Here is a 19,758-nt window from a genome sequence, read left to right as displayed (position 1 = left end):
GCATTCTTATGTTGGTGTCATTTTAGTAAACCAAGTATCCAAGCTGAAGGGTTTATCCTTGATAAAAGCAGCTGCACCTGTTGGTTATAAATTGGAATACACTGAATTAATACCTTACAGTGTTTACAGGTCATCTCAGTCTATAAAAGAGCCACATCATGGATGGGAGATTAGATTTCCCCATGTATGAGGCATTCAGTGATCAGCTGTTTCATTGTGTACTGCCATGGCCTGCCCTAGGTAATGCATTGAGTCTGACAAAATTGGAGTTTATTTGTAAGATTATGGCAGAAAAGTAAGGAAGCACTTCTTAAACCCTTAAGAAGTTACTGTCCACTTATACTGATGATTTTCCACTATGTATGTAAATAGCTAGGTGCCTGGCTATGCTAAAGAATGCTGACCAGGACTGGTGACTTGGATTATGGGGCCCAATGCAAATGAAAATGGGAGCTCCATGTTTAAAGTTATTAAAACATTCAAGGTGGTGACAGCAGCTTAAAACTAAGCACAGAACCTTTCTCAGCATGAGGACTTCTGCTACTGCACAGATTGCATTCTCAAGAAGCTGGCCATAATGCTAGCATAGATTCTCTACTGTAAAGTGAACATTGGGGATTGATGATAGGGTGGTATTAGAGTTGGCACTACAGGGAAGTTAAGAAGAACAGACCCATCAATGTCTCTTAAGTCTTGCCCCAGGAGATATTCTTACCTACTTGCCTAATTGATAAGCAGAAAGGAGCATTGGTAGGAATAGCACAGGGGAAAACAAGTCCAAATTGTTTAATTTGAGGTATAAGATATGATGGGCCACAGTTCATTTTTATAGAGTGCTGGGCTAGTATTCATAAAGGCATGAATTAAGACTTTTAAGGGTTTGTGTATGAGTCCTACATCTGAGCCATCTTTGTCCCAGAGACTGTGTGGGACAGACTTAAGGTCTATTATACTAATAGCGGAAGTGTCAGACAATGGGTACGCAATCTGTGCTATCAAATGGCTGGGATTCCTCTTCTTCTGGATTCCCAAAATCCATCTTGGATGCATTTAAAGGCAACTTGTATACTTAGCAAATCTTGTCACACCAGATTAAAGGGGTCAGGAAGGCTTTCTGACTTGGGTGGCATAAGGAAACAGAAAAAGGATGAGATAAAGAAAGTTTGAAGAGTGATTGAAGTTGCTTCCACTAAGACAGTATGTTACTCCCAGGGAAAGGTGACAGAATGATTGTAGGATTAATGGCTGAATTATTGCCCATTTGTCCACTAAGAAAGAGGTCCTTTGTCCCTCTCATTGTACAGATATTTCCACTTTAGAACAGAGTGGTAATACTACAACAGAAATATTACTTTGTTGGACAATCCTCATTTGGGAAAAGGGCATCCTACCCAGTGTTTCCTTTTCCATGCTATTGAGCCACTGCTGGGCAATTACTTTTCTGATGCCCCGTTCCTTACGATATTGTCAAGTGCTCTTTTCTATTTTTCACTCACATAGGGATGAATTTTATTTCATGGCACTACAGGGAAGTTAAGAAGAACAGACCCATCAATGTCTCTTAAGTCTTGCCCCAAAAGATATTCTTACCTACTTGCCTAATTGAAAAGCAGAAAGGAGCATTGGTAGGAATAGCACAGGGGAAAACAAGTCCAAATTGTTTAATTTGAGGTATAAGATATGATGGGCCACAGTTCACTTCTATAGAATACTGGGCTAGTATTCATAAAGGCATGAATTAAGACTTTTAAGGGTTGTGTATGAGTCCCACATCTGAGCCATCTTTATGACTGAATTATTGCCCATTTGTCCACTAAGAAAGAGGTCCTTTGTCCCTCTCATTGTACAGATATTTCCACTTTAGAACAGAGTGGTAATACTCTAATTGTTTAATTTGAAGGACCATTTGGTTTTCCTATAGTTTTCCCTTTCTTTGGTCAATTCCATCCTCAAATGTTCTGCTAACTCCTGGAAGTCACTTGAAGAAGCTGAAGACTAGACAATGGTCATGTGTGTTCTTTTAACTATGCAACTTATTAAAAGTTGGAGAAATTGGAGAGGGCAGTGGGAATGCCTTTTCTCATTTCAATCTTGAATAGTTCATACTCAGTTGGGACAGATCAGATGGTCTCTAAAATCAGGAAAATTTTCTGTTTTCCTTTATTTATAAGATTAGATATGGGACCAATCAACATTAGCAGTTAAGATCTTGGGGGTCACAGCATATCCTATTTTAATTTTCTTATATATACACTAGAGTTCCAGTGCACAAATCGTGCACCAATGGGGTCCCTCAGCCTGTCCTGCGGGATCAGGCCAAAACAGGCTCTCCAACATTTCCTGAGGGATCCTGGATCGTGAGAGGGCACAGGCCAGGCCGAGGGACTCCACCGGTGGCATCTGGCATTCATTCCTTCCATGCCCAGCCCAGCGACCGTCGCCTCCTCTCTGGCCTAGCCTGATTGGCCTGGCCCCATTTGTCCCTGATCACCTGCCAGGCCTAGGGACCCCAACCGTGCTCAAATTTCATGTACTAGGCCTCTAGTATATATTATATTTTGAGGTTACTTTGTAGATGCCTGTTTTTCCCCAGCTTTATTGATGTATGATTGACAAATTAAAATTGAATATATTGATGTTGTACAACATAATTTTTAATTGGCATGTCATGATGATTTCATGTTCATAGCCATTGCAAAATGATTTCCACAATTAAGTTAATTAACACGTCCATCATGTTACATAGTTAACATCTGATGGAGGAATATCTGTTTTTGTGCATTCTATCTGGCATTTTATATACATTATTTTTGTTTATATTCTATTGATCTTCTGTTAAGTTAATTAAATCCCCATTTTCTCTTTCTAAGGTTTACTGCTACAAATTTTAAAATTAACTTCTTTAATATTTAATCTTGTACTGGTTATTTTAAAATTGGCCATGCATACTTAAATTTATAAAGTTCCAATCAAATTAAGTTTATATATATCCTTCTCTCAGAAAGGAAAAGGAGATTAGAATATTTTAACTCTAATCAGCCCATTCCCAGGATATACTATATAGACCTCGACAGGCTTTTTCCTGGTTTCCTTACTTACTCTGGCCTCTCAAAGCTTCCTATCAATTAGGAATTGCTTCTGGCTACCAGTGATCTGACTATAATGACTTAAACAAATCAGGAATTTATTCGCTCATGTTAACAAAGTGTGAAGCTAGGCAGTCCAGAGATGTGCTGTGGTTCCACAAAGCCATCAGTGATTGTTAAAGAAAAGTTACACCGGCCAAGGTGAGCAAACGAAAATGGATTTATTCCGATACTATTGCCAGCCAAAGAGGAAAAGCACAGGCCAAGTCCGGATACTCAGCCCCACTGAAGTAGAGGGCAGGAGAGTGTAGTAAGAGCTGGGGTGGGAAACATAGGCCATGAGGGTTTACTAATTAGCTTTATCCAAAGGACAATTACATTCTCTTCTCTCTCCCTGGCAGGAGGTAGTTTTACAAGTTGGAGCAAGGTCCCCATTGAAGTGAGGCTCTGAAGTTATACTTCCACAGAAACTGAGAGAGACTGAGAGATGGGGTTCTAGGGCTCTATTCATTTATATATATTATGTGTGTATATATATATATATATATATATATATATATATTTTAGAGGCCCAATGCATAAAATTTGTGCAAGAGTAGACGTTCCTTCTCCCAGCTGCCAGCACTGGCTTCCCTCTGGCACCCAAGACCCGGGTTTCCCTCCCAACCCCGGCTTCGTCCAGAAGGTTGTGTGGAAGGATGTCCGGTCTAATTAGCATATTACGCTTTTATTATTATAGATTTGCATTTCAAAGAGATGGTTCCCAGATACTTGAGAAAAACATCTCCTGGGATTTTTAAAAGAGATTCAGATACATTTCAAAGGGGTTAGAGAAAAGATTTATAATTACAAGTTTTCTAAAGTAAATGTGCTAAGAAAAAGAGAGTCAGACATATAGCCAAGAAGAAACCTGTCTAAAGATTTCTCAGTCTGAGGGGCACATTAAGACTACAGTGGTCAGGATTCAGAACTTTGTTTTTGCCAACCTATCTTTCCTTTGTTGCTTCCATTTGCAAAGTCACAAGAAGGCTGCAGGACTCCAGCCATAGTACTTGCATTCCAGGTTAGAAAGAAAAGGGTGACAGGCAAAATGGCAACCATCACGTCTGAGTCAGCTTCTTAAAGAGAATTACTAGAAGCCCTACTCAGCAACTTCTGTCTACATTCTCTTGTTCATTTTAACCTACAAAAGTGGCTAAACAAATGTGTAATTTTAGCTATGAATAAAATAAGCTCCTAGAAAAATAAAAATTTTGTCTTAAGGAAGATGGTGAAATGGGATATTTGGTATCCAATACAGTGTCTGTGACAGCCCTTACGTAATTACTCACATCTTTACCTGTCCTTCTTCCATTCATAAATGTACTTATTTTCCTGCCAAAACGTAACAACCCAGTTTCTGCATCTGGTAACTTAATGTGTTGCCCTCGCCATCAAGTCTACATGCAGCTCCTGTGGTCTGGTCAATTACAAATTAAAGAAACTTGCTTCCCCACCCTGGGACATCAAACATAAGAATGAAAAGGTATAAGTAGCTACCATAAAAACTTCCATTGGGAAAGAGAAAATAATAGGAACCATACCACCATCACTGGGCCAGAACAAGGACTCTATCCTGTTTGGAAGAGTGAGAACTCTTTTTTCTGGCAAAGAAGTACATTCTATGATTAAACCACCTGGAGACTCCTGGTTTTCCTTTCACTCTCCCTCCATGGCCTCTGGCTCTTCCATCTGGCAGGTACATCTGTCCATTTTCTCTTGGTCACAATGAAAAAAGTTTTGGCGGTAAAATGGGAGTTTTGGGGGGTGAAATAGGCAGGTTTACAAAATTTTAAAAAATGAAGGGGTCCATGGAAAAAGCACAGGGCTACAGAGCTGCAAAGGGTACATTTCTATAGAATAAGGGAGCTGGAAACAGCAGAAGGCACATTTCCAAAGAATAAGGGAACTGGGAGCTGCAGAAGGGTGTACATTTACAGAAAAGGGGAAGGAAGCCCCTCATTCACAGAGAGAAGAAGAAAGTCTAGAGCAGTGGTTCTCAACCTTCTGGCCCTTTATTTATTTTTTTTTTTAAATATATTTTATTGATTTTTTTACAGTGAGGAAGGGAGAGAGACCGAGAGTTAGAAACATCTACAGAGAGTTAGAAACATCGATGGGAGAGAAACATCGATCAGCCGCCTCCTGCACATCTCCCACTGGGGATGTGCCCGCAGCCCAGGTACATGCCCCCGACCGGAATCGAACCTGGGACCCCTCAGTCCGCAGGCCGACGCTCTATCCACTGAGCCAAACCGGTTTCGGCAACCTTCTGGCCCTTTAAATACAGTTTCTCATATTGTGACCCAACCATAAAATTATTTTCGCTGCTACTTCATAACTGTAATGTTGCTACTGTTATGAATCGTAATGTAAATATCTGATATGCAGGATGGCCTTAGGTGACCCCTGTGAAAGGGTCGTTCGACCGCCAAAGTGGTTGCGACCCACAGGTTGAGAACCGCTGGCCTAGAGGGAATAGGAAAATAATGAGGGAGGAGTGGAAGAGAGCCTCACTGTCCCATCTGAGGTTCGACCTTTGAACTCTGGAGTTGCTATAGTGGCCAAATCAGACAGGGATAGTGACCAATCAGAGGGGATATCAAGGCACAAAGATCTGCAGCCTTTATAAACTGTAGGAAAAAGAGACTCAGTGGGACTCCCCCCCCCGCCGCCCCCCCCTCCCCGTGGGAGTCTATGCTTGCTTCTCAATAAATTTCCACCTTTGCTATACCACCTTTTGCCTGTGGTTTCATTCTTAACTCCAACGGACAAAGAGCCAGGGAACCATCCTGCCCAGGGGAACACCACAAGTTCCAGTCCAGATTTCTTGTTTCAACAAAGTGGGCATTAGTGAAGTCATCCTTCCTGGAGGCCGTGTAGCTTCAGCAGCCTCATTTGTATGGGTGGAGGTTTGGAGACCTGAGATTGTTTTGGTACTTTGACAGTGAGAGGCTAGTATAAGCCTGACTTAGAGGTTCTTTAGAAATATTATTTCCTCCAGACTTGGTAGGTTCTCAGTGTATTTGCTTCTGGTCAGGCACAATGTCAAGCAATTATAGCCAAAGGTCTTGACTAAGCATTGTTTTTAAGGCTACAAACATATCTTTACCTTATTGGCATCTATTTTCTGCCTACTCTACTAGATTGTAAATTAACAGAGGCTACTCTGAGACCATCCTATATAATAAAAGGCTAATATGCAAATTGACCGAACAACAGAATGACTAGTCACCATAATGTGCACTGACCACTGGGGGCAGATGCTCAATGCAGGAGCTGCTCCCTGGTGGTCAGTGCACTCCCACAGGGGGAATGCCGCTCAGCCAGAAACCAGGCTCACGATGGTGAGTGCAGTGGCAGTGGCAGTGGCAATGGTAGTGGCAGTGACAGTGGATAAATGCTAAAGATGTCTGACTGACGGCTGAAGGCAGCGGGCCTAAGCCGTCAATCAGACATCCCCCAAGGGCTCCCAGACTGCAAAAAGGAGCAGGCCGGGCTGAGGGGACCCCCCCACAAGTGCACAAATTTCATGCACCCGGCCTCTAGTTTAAAATAATAGGTTTGTAAGAAAGTAATATTGTTACTTTAAACATTGCCACTGTACTGTAGTATTTGGTTAGGCTATGAGAAATTTCAACATTTGTTCAGATAAATTCCGAGGTATTTATATTTTTTTAATGTTCCTGTTATGTTTTCAATGTCCTTGAAAAGTCTATGGACCCCCAGGTACTTCATTTGTGAAATGAAATTACCCCAAAATCCATCCTAGTATTGCTGTATTCTGTTTGCTTTGAGGAGACACACAAACAAAAGAGATTATTTATTCTAAGATACAGGACAGCTAAGAGAACAGTGGTGAGAGAGAACTACAAACATTTCAATTTCTAAAAACAATTGAATTTATTTTAGAAATGTATCTTTTATGTGTAGTCTTCTAAGTATTGAATAAAAAGTATAAAATTTAATTTAGGTGTTTTATAGAAATATTTTTAATACAAGCCCCATATCTGGGCACTGTGCTAAGATTCTTACATGGAAAATGCAAGTTAATTATCATTACAAGATGATGCCTCATGTTTGGGAAGGTGGCTTCTGGAACCTCTGGTGTTGTTCCGGTTCAAATTTAAATCATTTAATTTCAGTACAGTTCCTATGCATTTACATGAAAATACCTACAGTAAGAGATATAAAAAAGCATGAAATGATACAGTTGACACATCCTGAAATGTTTATCATCTGTGTCCATTTTTGTTATTATCTTCATTTTAGGCATTTATGCAGCACTTTGAGACCTCATGATTCTCTAAGGGCTTTTTACTAAAATCCATCTAATGTTAATTCTTTTATAGTGGACAACTCTGCCTTCTCCAGCTGTCACTGTAGCAATAAGATGTGTATTAACCATGACTTTCAAGCCAGGAAGTTTCACATTTGTTTTTGACAGCCTTTTGTGACTTTTCTACCAAAGGCAATTTCTTGTGCGAATATTGTGAACAAGTCCTGGCAAAGTAGAAAGTTGGCGGACCTTGTGATGTGAGAACGTGCCTTCCCAGTATGGAATAGCATTACATTATTGACCAAGGCCGTTGCCTAACAAATGACCCATTTTTAAAATCCAGCTGATTTTCAAGATGATGTGTTTCGTTTTCAAAAGATCTTTGTGAGGTTGAGACAGCAAACATGTTGTAGAAAAGACAAACAGAATCTGTCATTTGTAAAGCATAACCTGTGCCAGTGATTTCCCTGTCACAAAGTTTTCTGCTGTAGAAAATTAAATAAAGGCCGATAAAAGCGGTATATAGAGAAACATAGCACAATGATGCTGACATTAGAAAGCACACAAAAGAAAACACAGAAATATTTGGCTACATGAAGAGTGAAAGAGTGAACTGCTTGTGTGTGTGTGTGTGTGTGTGTGTGTGTGTGTGTATGTGTGAGAGAGAGAGAGAGAGAGAGAGAGAGAGAGAGAGAGAGAGAGAGAGAGAGAGACATGCTAATAATGAGCAACAAAAAATAGCTGCAACAAAATATATAAACAAAATGTTTCATATTCCTTAATATCAGATAATTTATTCAGTAATTATCATGTGGCAAACATTGGGCTAAATACTTTCTATGCATTATTTTATTGAGTTTTCACAATAACCTTATGAGGTAGGTGTCATGGTTTATATTCCACACCCACAAAATCCATCCATTGGAGTCCTAACCCCCAGCACAACAGAATGAGACCTCATGTAGAAATAAGGTCATTGCACATGGAATTAGGTAAGGTTAGTTAAATTAAGCTGACATCATACTCGCGTCGGATGGGCCCCTGATCCCATATGACTTTGTCCTAGTAAAAAGAGGAAATTGAAGAGAGAGAGAGAGAGAGAGAGAGAGAGAGAGAGAGAGAGAGAGAGGAGGAATGCCATGGGAAAATTGGAGTTACGCTGCCAAGGAATGGCAAACATTGCTGCAAAGCCATCGGGAGCTAGGACAGAGACCTGGAACAGGCACTCCCTCACAGCCCTCAGAGGGAATCACTCCTGCCTACATCTTCATATAGGACTAGCCTCCCGAACTGCCAAACAATGTGTTCCTGATGTTTCTATTACCCAGACTGTAGTCTATATAATGACCATCCTAAAAATAAACTAATACAGTAGTTATTATCATTACCCCCATTTTGTAAATGAGGAAACACATGCTCAGAAAGTTTAAATAATTTTTATGGTCATACAATGAGTACTTGATTAAGTGGTTATTAGAACTAGCTGTTTTATCCCATTTTAGAACAGGAAAAAGAATATTCCAGGTTGTAGGGACAGTCAGTGATAAAATGTGGAAACAAAAAAGCAAGGCATTCTGTGGAATTGGAGGATATTTTCATATGGAGAGAGATTAAGGTCAAGGGGTTGGAGAAGTAACTGGAGAAGGAGAGGAGAGCAATGGGTCTACTTGAGATGACTCTTGGAGGCAATATTAGATTTGGGGGGTTGTCCATCATTTCCTGCGTGGCTTGCAGTGATTTTCTTGATATTATTTCATGTTCTGAGGAAGTCCCCCGAAGTGATTATCTTGGCGCCATATTTAGCAAGCTGATCTGGGTGCTGTGTGGGGCATTGTCCAGATTATTCCTTGGCCAATGACCTCTTGCTTATTCTTCACAGTCTCACTGTTCCACCGTGAAGACATCAAATGCAGAGTGAGTCCAAATATTGATTTACAATTCCCAGTCTTTGGACTCTTAATGGAATACCCCTCCCCCTCATTTTTCTCCATTTTGATATTCCTGATATCTAGGCATGGACATTAGTCATTCAGCCTTCAGCACTTGCCTACGTAATCCCCCCATTACCTTTCTGGTTTTGCCCCCTGTGGCCTTTATACCATCAGTCTGCAAGACATCACATTCTATTGTTTGCCTTAGAATTTTGCAGCTCGTCTCCAACACAAATTGGTATCATTTTACATGCTTTGAAATCAGTGACCCAAGGATATTTTCCTCTCTGAACATCACCCTAAGGGCAGTGCAATGTCCTATTTCTGATGTAAGCATCTCTTTGTACGTTTCTCCATTTTTTCATAGATGGCAGCATGTATTTTATATGTATATTATGTACCTCATAGGCAACAAGAAAACACAGAAAGCACTCTTTATATAAAAATAAAAACAAATACTAGGTTTTAGCTAAAGTATTTGTGAAAAAAAAGTATTTAAAGTTAACCAAAGAAAATTAATAACCCTGCAAGTAAAAAACACTTGGAGATAATACCTGGTTTTAGAAATGTCCTAAATTGCTGAAACATTTAAAATATTTAAATGACCATTGCCACACAATTTGTGGGAGTGGAATCTTTGTTCATATAAATATATATATCTTAAGTTATTCAGAAGGTAGTTTATTTAAGGTAGATGTCAAGTTACTGGAAGCAATATTTATTCATCCAATTCACCAAATAAAGGCTTGTCGTAGTTTATGAGGCTCGGGGATATAGTAAGGAAAACAAATCCTACCAGCACAGATTTTATGCTTTACCCAGGGAGCAGCCAACACAGGAACTAATAAATAAGATTATCACTGATTGACAGATGGTGATGTGCTGAATACGAACAGGCTGATAAAAAAGCAAACAACTGGTAGATATCCCTTTAGTTTCATAGGAAGGGGCATAAAGGATAAAACTAGCCTAGACATCCAGAGACTTAGAAGAAAAGTATGTGTACCAGTTTTCTGTTGCTGCCGAACACATTAGCACAAACAGTGTCTTCAAAAACCACACGTGCATTCGCTCACCATTCTGTTGGTTAGACATCTGGCATGCTTAACTGGGTTCTCTGCGTAGGGATCACAAGTTCTAAATCAAGGGCTTGGCTGGATGGCCTTTTACCTGGAGCCATTCGGGAAGAATCTGATCCCAGATCCATTCAGGTTGTTGGAAGAATACAGGTCCTTCTGGCTGTAGGGTTGAGGTCCCCTGTTCTTTGCTGGAAAAGCCCTCAGCTACTCTCAGCTCCCAGAGGCCACCATCATTCCTTCTGATGCGGCCCCCTCCATCTCAATTCATCAACAGGGCATTGACTCCTACTACTGCTTCACATATCTTTGACTTCCGTCTTCCTTTCCCATCACAGAGAAAGTTTTCTGCTTTTACAAGATCATGGGATCAAACTGAACACAGATGGATAATCTCTCTTTTATAAGGTCCCCTGTGCCATATTGCATAAGGCAGTCCTGGGAGGGATAGCTCATCATCCTCATTGGTTCTGTGCATTTGGAGGCTGGAAATATTCAGGGGCATTTCTAGAATCACACATACAACAAAATTCTAGACACTAATCACCACACGTAAAAACCTAATTCGTTTTTTTCTGTTATTTTTGCTTACATTTATCTTTTGCAATTCCGGAGAAAGGGACTCGCTGTAGGTTTCTGAAGCCATCAGGAAGGAATTAATAGAGAAAATTATTAGGAGATGAAAGAGCTTTTGATAGAGACATCTAGGAATTTGTGGTGCAGGCTGACTCTTGCTAGTTAGAGACGAAGAGGTTCAGAGCTCCTGGGATGAATCTTTGTACGTAGCACAACAAAAGCCAATTTCAACACATTCTACTCTGGATATGTTGTTTGATTGCCTTCCTTCTTACCGTCAGAAAAGGATTATATCTATCTCATAGACTCTAATTACATCTATCTCAGAGGACATGGATGAATATATGTGCATAAGCCTCGCATTATGCCTGACATATACCTTGTATTCCAAATGCAAAGTCCTCTCTTTTTTCCTTCCACAAACCCAAAGCTGCTTAAGTGTAGTAAAATGGTTCTTTATCCCTCTTTGTAAGGCATTGTATAAAACTGCATGGGTTTGCCATTAAAATGTATTTGAAGATACAGCTTGACAGTTACAGGTAATTCATGTAGAGTAAAATAGGAAATTGAAAAAAACCCAGTGTGTACATTGGGTTTCTAACCCTAGCACTCAGATATTGGAAATGAAATGGTTAAAATGCAGACACAGACCAGGAAACATGTTTAGTTGTTTTCCACAGGAGGTGTCATTGTATGCAGTTTCTTACCTGAATTCAGGCTGCAAGTGACTCTGTCCACAAGCACTGCAGGGGGCACAGCAGTTCAGCAGCTGGCCAGGGCCCCAAAACCTCAGAGCAGGGGCTCCAGCCTCAATTTCTTCCTCAAGATATCACAAGGAGGAAGAACATTCTAGAATGTTGTTTTTATGAGATATCTGCCAGGAGCCGGTCCATCCTTGCTGTTTCAAAGGACCTGGCATATATGGCATACTGTTCTTAATATGTTTGCTCACCTTCTTGACACTATGTGTTTTAACCAAGTTCTCCTCTCTGAGAAAGGTTGTTTCCCCAGGTAGGGATTTTCCCCTGAAGTTAGGGAGGGAATAAAACCCCTCAACTAAGTTCCAGGCGGGTAATTAATCACTTTAACTACGAACAATCATGCTTAAGCTACATAATCTTTACTCCCTGGAATGGAGATAAGAAACGCCCTAACCTTTGTAATAGAGATTGATAGGATTGAATCAACTGGTATAAATACAGATGCAACAAGACAGCAAGACACAGAACTTAGAACACAGAACTTAGAATACAGAACTTAGAACACAGAACTTAGAAGAGAGAACCAAGAGAGACAGAACCTAGGCACAGAACCTACACAGAACGTTCTCTAGAGACAGAAGAACTTCGCTGGAAAGAACATGGCAAAAGATCCTGGACAGAAACTGGCCTCAGAACCTAGAGACAGAACCTAGCAAGAGAACATGGCAAAAGATCCTGGACTGAACCTGACTACAGAAATTGGCAAGAGAACCTGACTAGAACCTGGTGACTGAACCTGGCTGGAGAACCTGGACAGAACCTGGCTGGAGAACCTAGCGAGGGAACATGGCTACAGAACCTGGCTGGAGAACCTGGAGAACCTAGCAAGAGAACATGGACACAGAACCTGGCTGGAGATCCTAAGCAGAACTTCGCTGGAGATCCAGACCAGAACTTGGCTGGAGATCCTGGCTAGAGATCCTGGCTAGGCTGCTGATCAACTGAACGCTGTCTCTGTGTCATTCCTTCCTCGCCGACTCCATCCACGCCTTTGGGGACCCCTGGACCTGCTGGGGTTGGACCCCAGCAGATATCAATCATATGCATCATGAAACAGACCATATGAACTGAAAACTAATGTTAATATAAAACATTAAAGCATCTTATTAATGTGTATTTGTTGTCATCAAATATTTTTATTTACTCCTAAAATTCTCTCACTTTTTCTCTCAATAGAAACAGCCCATGTAACCAGGAAAAGGAAAATTTTAGAATTTATAAATTACTAATTGGGATATTCTAAAGCAAAATTCCAAGTATTCTCACCTCCCCCTAACTATTCCTGGATTCAGAAGTGGGAAGAAGTGGAATAAGTTTTTTCCCTTGGCCCATAACACATACAAGAACATGCTATGACAATGGAAAACAGTATGGAGTTTCCTAAAAAAATAAAAAATGAGATTGCCTACAACACAGTGATTCCAATTCTGGGGGTTTACTGGAAGGAACCCAAAACACTAATTCAAAAGAGTATACACATCCCTGTGTTCATTGCAGTGTTATTTACAATAGCCAAGAAATAGAAGCAACCCAAATGCTCATCAGTAGATGAATGGATAAAAAAGCTGTCTTGCATATATGCAATGGAATATTACTTAGCCATAAAAAAGAACGAAATCTTACATTTGCAAAAACATAAATAAACCTAGAGAATATCATGCTCAGTGAAATAAGTCAGTCAGAGAAAGATAAATACCACGCAATTTCACTTAGATGTGAAATCTAAAGAGCAAAATAAATGAACAAAGAAAATTGAAACAGACTCATAGACACATAGAGCAAGCTGGTGGTTGTCAGAGATGATAGATGGGGGAGGGGGTTGGTGGACTGGGAGAAAGGGGAAAGGCAGTGAGGAGTACAAATTGATAGTTACAAAATATTCATAGGGATATAAAGTAAGGTATAGGAAATATAATAAATAATATTGTAATAACTATATATGGTGCCAGGTGGGTATTGGAAATATAGAGGGGAACACTATGTAAAGAATATGATTGTCTAACCTCTAAGCTGTACACCTGAAACCAATACCAAAAAAAATATTGAAAGTAAATTTTAATTTAAAAATTCCTTAAAAGTTTTAAAATAAATTAAAAAAGAAAATGCTATGATAAATCCATTATAAAAAAAAAAAAAAGACTTGGTCCCAGAGAGTGCCTATATTTTGAAAGCCACAATAAAGGGAAAGTTTCCTCAAAAAATGATGTGGAAATTCAAAATATAAACTAGAAGCAGTTCCAGAGATGTTACCCTCTAACATTAGTCATAAGTTCCCTGATACCCAGAAATAAATTATCACAGTGAGAATGAAGCACAAGTAGCCAGAGGACCAGAATCTAAGAAACTGAAACAGCCGAAACCCTGATCTCACCAAATCAAAGACAACTTCGCCCTTATATTTGGCTTTAGGTCCTGAATAAAGAGTCATTGCAATTCCTACAAGTTAAATGTCTACAAGCTTAAGTCCTTGTAATTGCCTATCGGTTGCTACTTGTCACATCACTTCCCAATCCCCTACCCCCTATCTATATCCACCTTCCTGGTCTTATATTTCACTATTTTCTTTCTCACACAATCTCCTCCACTCACCTGGTGAGATCTCACTCTAGGGGTTTGGCCAGCTTTATTTTTCCCCACAGCACTGCATTGTTTACAAGCTGATATAGTGCATTTTTAATTCTGTGTTTGTTGACTGCTCATCCAACTCCTTTGGTTTTTATCCTGGTCTGTAGCACCTAGAACAGTACCTTACAATCAGTAGGCCCTTAATAATTATTTAGTGCATAACTTAATCACAAAAATGGTGACTGATCATTCTAAATTAATCCTTCTCTCTCTCTTCATGCAGTAAACAACAACTACAGAAACTGTTCTAGATAGAAGGCTAGATTACATTAACCTCAACTAACCATAGAATCAAGATTGTGGTTTCTGCCTGGCCAGCTTGGCTCAAGAGGTCAAGGTCAAGGTTCGATTCCTGGTCAGGGCACATGGCAGGGTTGCAGACTAGATCCCCAGTGTGGGGTGTGCAGTATGCAGCCGATCAATGATTTTTTTCATCATTGATGTTTCTCTCTCTCTCCCCCCTCCTTCCCTCTCTGAAATCAATAAAAATATATATTTTTAAAAGTTTGTTGTTTCCTCAGCAAGCAACCCACCCAAAAGGCATTCCTTACTTGGTATTGCCCTTAGACAACACTCTTGCTACCTGAGTGTCTCAAGGTCACTTGCTAACCCACAGAATTTTTCTAATAGATTTTTAACTAAAAATTCTGCATTTGTCTCTGAAACTCTATTTTACAATACTGTTGTATTATCTTTAGGTTATCTTGCATAGTAACATCATTTTTAAAATTTAGTAAAAAGCATATAAGTTATTGTACATCATTTTATATTTATAAATCTCTGCTTGGAAACAATGGTCTGTGGAAACATCATGGAACTTTCATGTGCATGTGTATATGACCAAGAAGTAAAAAAGAACGAAGTGGATTTTTCTTTCTACAGCTATGAAACTACTTGATTTTTTGGTCTTAGTTCTCTGTTACAATCTTGCAATATATCAGCCTGGTTGACTATGGATGATTTACAGGATCTACATATTACAGTGCCTTAACATTGATTTTTGGGAAGAGGACTCAGTACACAGAATTTTATGTGCAGGTTCAAAGGGTTTAGGGTTTTATTTATCTCTTTAAGGTTATAGAAACTAGGAAGTCCTAGGTTCCATTATGAAAGAAGGTAGAGAAGATGGACACATGGGACATCACATCATATAGCTTCACAACTACTCCAGCTCTGAAATCCTGACATAGAGTTAACCTCCCAATAATTTGGAATTATTTGAGACTTAGTTTAAATGACTAGACTTGCTCAGTGACTGTTTCTCTCATGAGAAAGAATCTGATATGGAGCACCCAGAGTTAGACAGTACTTCATGCCACGCCTACTCGGGGATGCTTAGGCTCCCTTATTGTGAACCGTTGCATTTTGCTCAAACACACATTATTAGCTCCATAACCTGAGGCCAGAGTAGCTGTACTTGATTGACTATACTGATCAAGCAGCCATAGAATGAACTATATAGCAATACGATATGAAAATTACTGCTTAAGTTCCCTTTTCTCAGAAGTAGCTTACAGGCATTTTATGATCAGCCCTGTAGTTCAGGAAAACCTATAGTAACTCTGGCTGCGTAAATACAGGAATAAGGAGTAGAGTGAATGTGGCTATCAGGCACTGGCGAATGAGGAAAAGGAGGGAAGGCTAATGATCATGAAGCAGCATTCTCTAAAGTTCTTAGCTGATTTGCTTGCACAGAGAACTATAATCACGTCTCCATAGTTAGCTGAGGGCCCACTTGGCCTCCTTTTTTATCTAGAACATTATGAAGCTCTTGCTGAACTCATGATATTATCGAGAGTATTAAAAATTAAAGGAGAGAAGAATTAATTTAGAGTGATTGAGCCCACACATTGCTATGATTCACTCATGCAATGAACATCTATTGAAGGCCTAGTGTTGTTTGGTGGCGCAACTGTTCTCAGGATCCACGTATAATAATGGGAAATGACTTTCTGGTCTAGAGCTGTGACTTTTCAAACAGTTACGGCTCCTAAATATGGGGATTGGAAGGAGAATCTCCTTTTCTGAAAAAAATAAATAAATAAATTTTACCACGAACTTTCTTTTCTTCATGAAAAATGGGCATATCGCTAAAAAGAGTGTTTGGAGCATCCCTCCTAAGACCACTCACTCTGAGTTTAGCGAGACAGTCAGCTTCCCAATTCCTCAAAGAAGCACACCACTATTGATACAAACCCATACACCTTTTTTTTTTTCCTTCCAGCCCAGGATTATGCAACCAAAGCTCCCTTGACAGTTCAGGGGTAAATGGATGCATGCCCCATGTTATGCATACAGATGTTGCTATGAATCTTCTGAATTAGAGCTGACAATTCAGCATTAGCTTTTGCTCATAGCAATTAATAATGATAAGCTCTAGACCAGCCTTTGAACTGCCCTTAAGTAAGAGAAGAGGGTTGCCATTACCCCTCCCATGGCTGAGCTATTGAAAAAGGAAAGCCGACCAGCCCTACTCATACACCAAATTAGTTAGAATCGGTCATGGTTGTCTGTGCCACAGTTACACTGGTGTTGCAAGGCTCATCATAAATATACTCACATATAATACAGCCAATAAAATAAGTACCAGCTGAAGGTTTAAGAAGCACTAGGGATATAGGTTTAAATTTGACAAATGGAGAACAGTCCCCAAATTCATCCTTTCCGAATATATTACAACAACAACAAATACACATAAGAAAATACAAAATATCACCAATGGATGAGGTAATATTAAGAGAGATCATAGGCGCTATAAAAAGAGTGATGGGGATGTAAAGCGTAAGGAATATAGTCAATGATATTGTCATAACTATATTATTGTTGGTGTCAGATGGATGCTAGACTTCTCAGAGTGATCACTTTGTATGTTATAAAAAGTAATTAAAATTTTACAACAGACATTTAATTTTAAAAAAGGACATAGCATAGCAGAATCTTGGAGCGATTGCAGAAAATACGTAACAGGTAGAATTAGATTGTGAAAAGCCTTTGCAATCTTCAATCTGGCCCTGGTTAAATGGCATGAAATACAAACCACTTTTAAAGAGCAGACTTTCTTCAGCTCAGAATTTGCTATTCATTATCGGTACATAGTCCTCATCACCGTAAACACCTCTTTACCCGAATTTGAGTGAGATTCTCTTCTTTATAACCCAAATTCCTAACTAAAGCACATTCTTGCTCTTTTTTTTATTCACTGCTTTTAATAGATCTCATTTAGTGGTATAACCATTGTTTAGTTTCTTAACTCTAAGTGTGTCGTGTGTGCACAATTACACACAGTACTCACAGCAGCAAAGCTGCAGGAACAGTTCTAAAAGGCCTGTCCTAATGACTCATCCTGGGGTTCAATAGTTCAGAGATGAGAAATCGTGTCAATCCCACAGGTGAAGTTGCATGGGAGAACTGAGCGCGTTAGGGTGCCCTCTCAACCCATCTTTTTCACTTGTCAGGCAGCTTTTTTCATTCTTCATGACTCACCTCGGGTATCATATTTTCTGGGAAGACGTCTTTGACAACCTTTCAGACACCCACAAATGTGCCACATGCTGAATTAGCTGCCCTGTGTTTGCACCATGAAAATCACAATGGCAGTAGTAAGATCAATAGCTAACAATTTTGAGTGCTCAACGTGTGCCAAGCAATGTACTAAGTGCTTTACACACATTGCCTTCCTTAGTCTTTATCTAAACTTCATGAAGTGAGGTTATTTTACAGATGAGCAAACTCAGGTGTCAAGCACTATACTCAGCAGTTTACATTTATTGCTTCATTTTATCATCACGGTGAGAGTTTGGAGCTATTGTGATCCCTACTCCAATGATGAGAAAATGAATGTTCCTAGGACCTTATTGTCCAATTCCTAGCTTTTGTCTCCATTATATCTAGGACAGAATGCATTCAAGTGGAATTTATCTGTTTATGCATCTATCTCCCTAGTGACACAGTAAGTTCAAGGATAAGGTGGGTACCTTATTCACTTTTAAATTCCATATGATATGCTCAATAAATATCCACTTGTAAAAGCCAACACTTCCTTGATGTTAGTTAGCCCTAAGAGCCTTAAATTTTAAATGTGTTTCAGTAAACAAATCATCACAGTCGTTCTTCCTCTGAAAAGGGCTCTAGCAGTTCTATTTGGCTACCACATCGCTGCCTTCCCTGCAAATGAGCCCCAGGAGATCACTCTTCTTGTGAATCCAGCCAAAGCCATGGTTGACGGCTGTTGATGCCCCTGCAAGGCTTGGTGCAGGAACTCTGCTCCCCTGGAGCTCAAAGCATTGGTCTTGGTTGCTCTTAAACCCACTGAAGGGCTCCGAACCCATGGCCATTGATGCTGGTGGTCCCCAAATCCATGCACAGCTCTGCACTGCCTCAGGGAAGCTGTGATGCAGGGGAAGGAGCAAGAAGCTCATGCTCTGTACTGTTCTACACCTGCCCCGGGAGAGGCTAGGCCCACAGTGGTCAGCAAACTCATTAGTCAACAGAGCCAAATATCAACAGTACAACGATTGAAATTTCTTTTGAGAGCCAAATTTTTTAAACTTAAACTATATAGGTAGGTACATTGTTATTAACTTAATTAGGGTACTCCTAAGGCTTAGGAAGAGCCACACTCAAGGGGCCAAAGAGACGCATGTGGCTCGTGAGCCGCAGTTTGCCGACCACGGAAAGCTCAGCCCATGCACTGGACCTCTTCGGGCTGCAACAACCTTGGCCTCTAGCCTTCTCCTCCAAGACCACAGAGGAAAGGAACTCCCAAGGCGTGCCTCATCCGTGCTCCTCAGATTAGTTCCTTCATAGCCCAGTGAACAGCAGGACCAGCCTCTCTCTTCCAGGCAAACACGTGTGCCATTGCCAATTACCCCGAAGGGGAATCAAGAAAATATTAATAAAAGTTCATATTCCCCCATTTTGTCATCAGTCACCTTGTGGCAGTCATATAAGAGCCATGGCGGTGAAGGGGAAATGGCCATATCTAAAAGCGTAGAATGAAAGCTAATGTGAAGAGTGTGCTGGCAGACTCGTAACTACACAGTTGTCATGAAGCAAAGGCCTTTTCCTGTAAAGCACAATGCGGGTGATAAAGCACCGAGGCGCTCCTGCTCGGGGAGTGATTAAATTTGGTCCCTGATGCCAGGCAGCATTAATCCCACAGCTTCGGTGGCAGAAAACACGTCATCAAACTGTCGGCGTGTCACTGAATTTTCCTGAAGTGCTTTTCCTCTCCATCTCGATGGAACATCTAAATCTTTTCTCTCCATGATAAACAAAAATGAATGGATGAAAAATGGCTTTAAATCTCTTTCCGGGAACCATGGGCATTTTAATCTTATGAATGAAGCAGGCCTCTTGCGCACTCGGAGTCCATGGGGACTGACT

Source organism: Myotis myotis, unplaced genomic scaffold (genome assembly GCF_014108235.1).
Source record: "Myotis myotis isolate mMyoMyo1 unplaced genomic scaffold, mMyoMyo1.p scaffold_m19_p_14, whole genome shotgun sequence".
NCBI classification, from domain to species: domain Eukaryota; kingdom Metazoa; phylum Chordata; class Mammalia; order Chiroptera; family Vespertilionidae; genus Myotis; species Myotis myotis.
Note: the sequence above shows the minus strand (reverse complement) of the source record.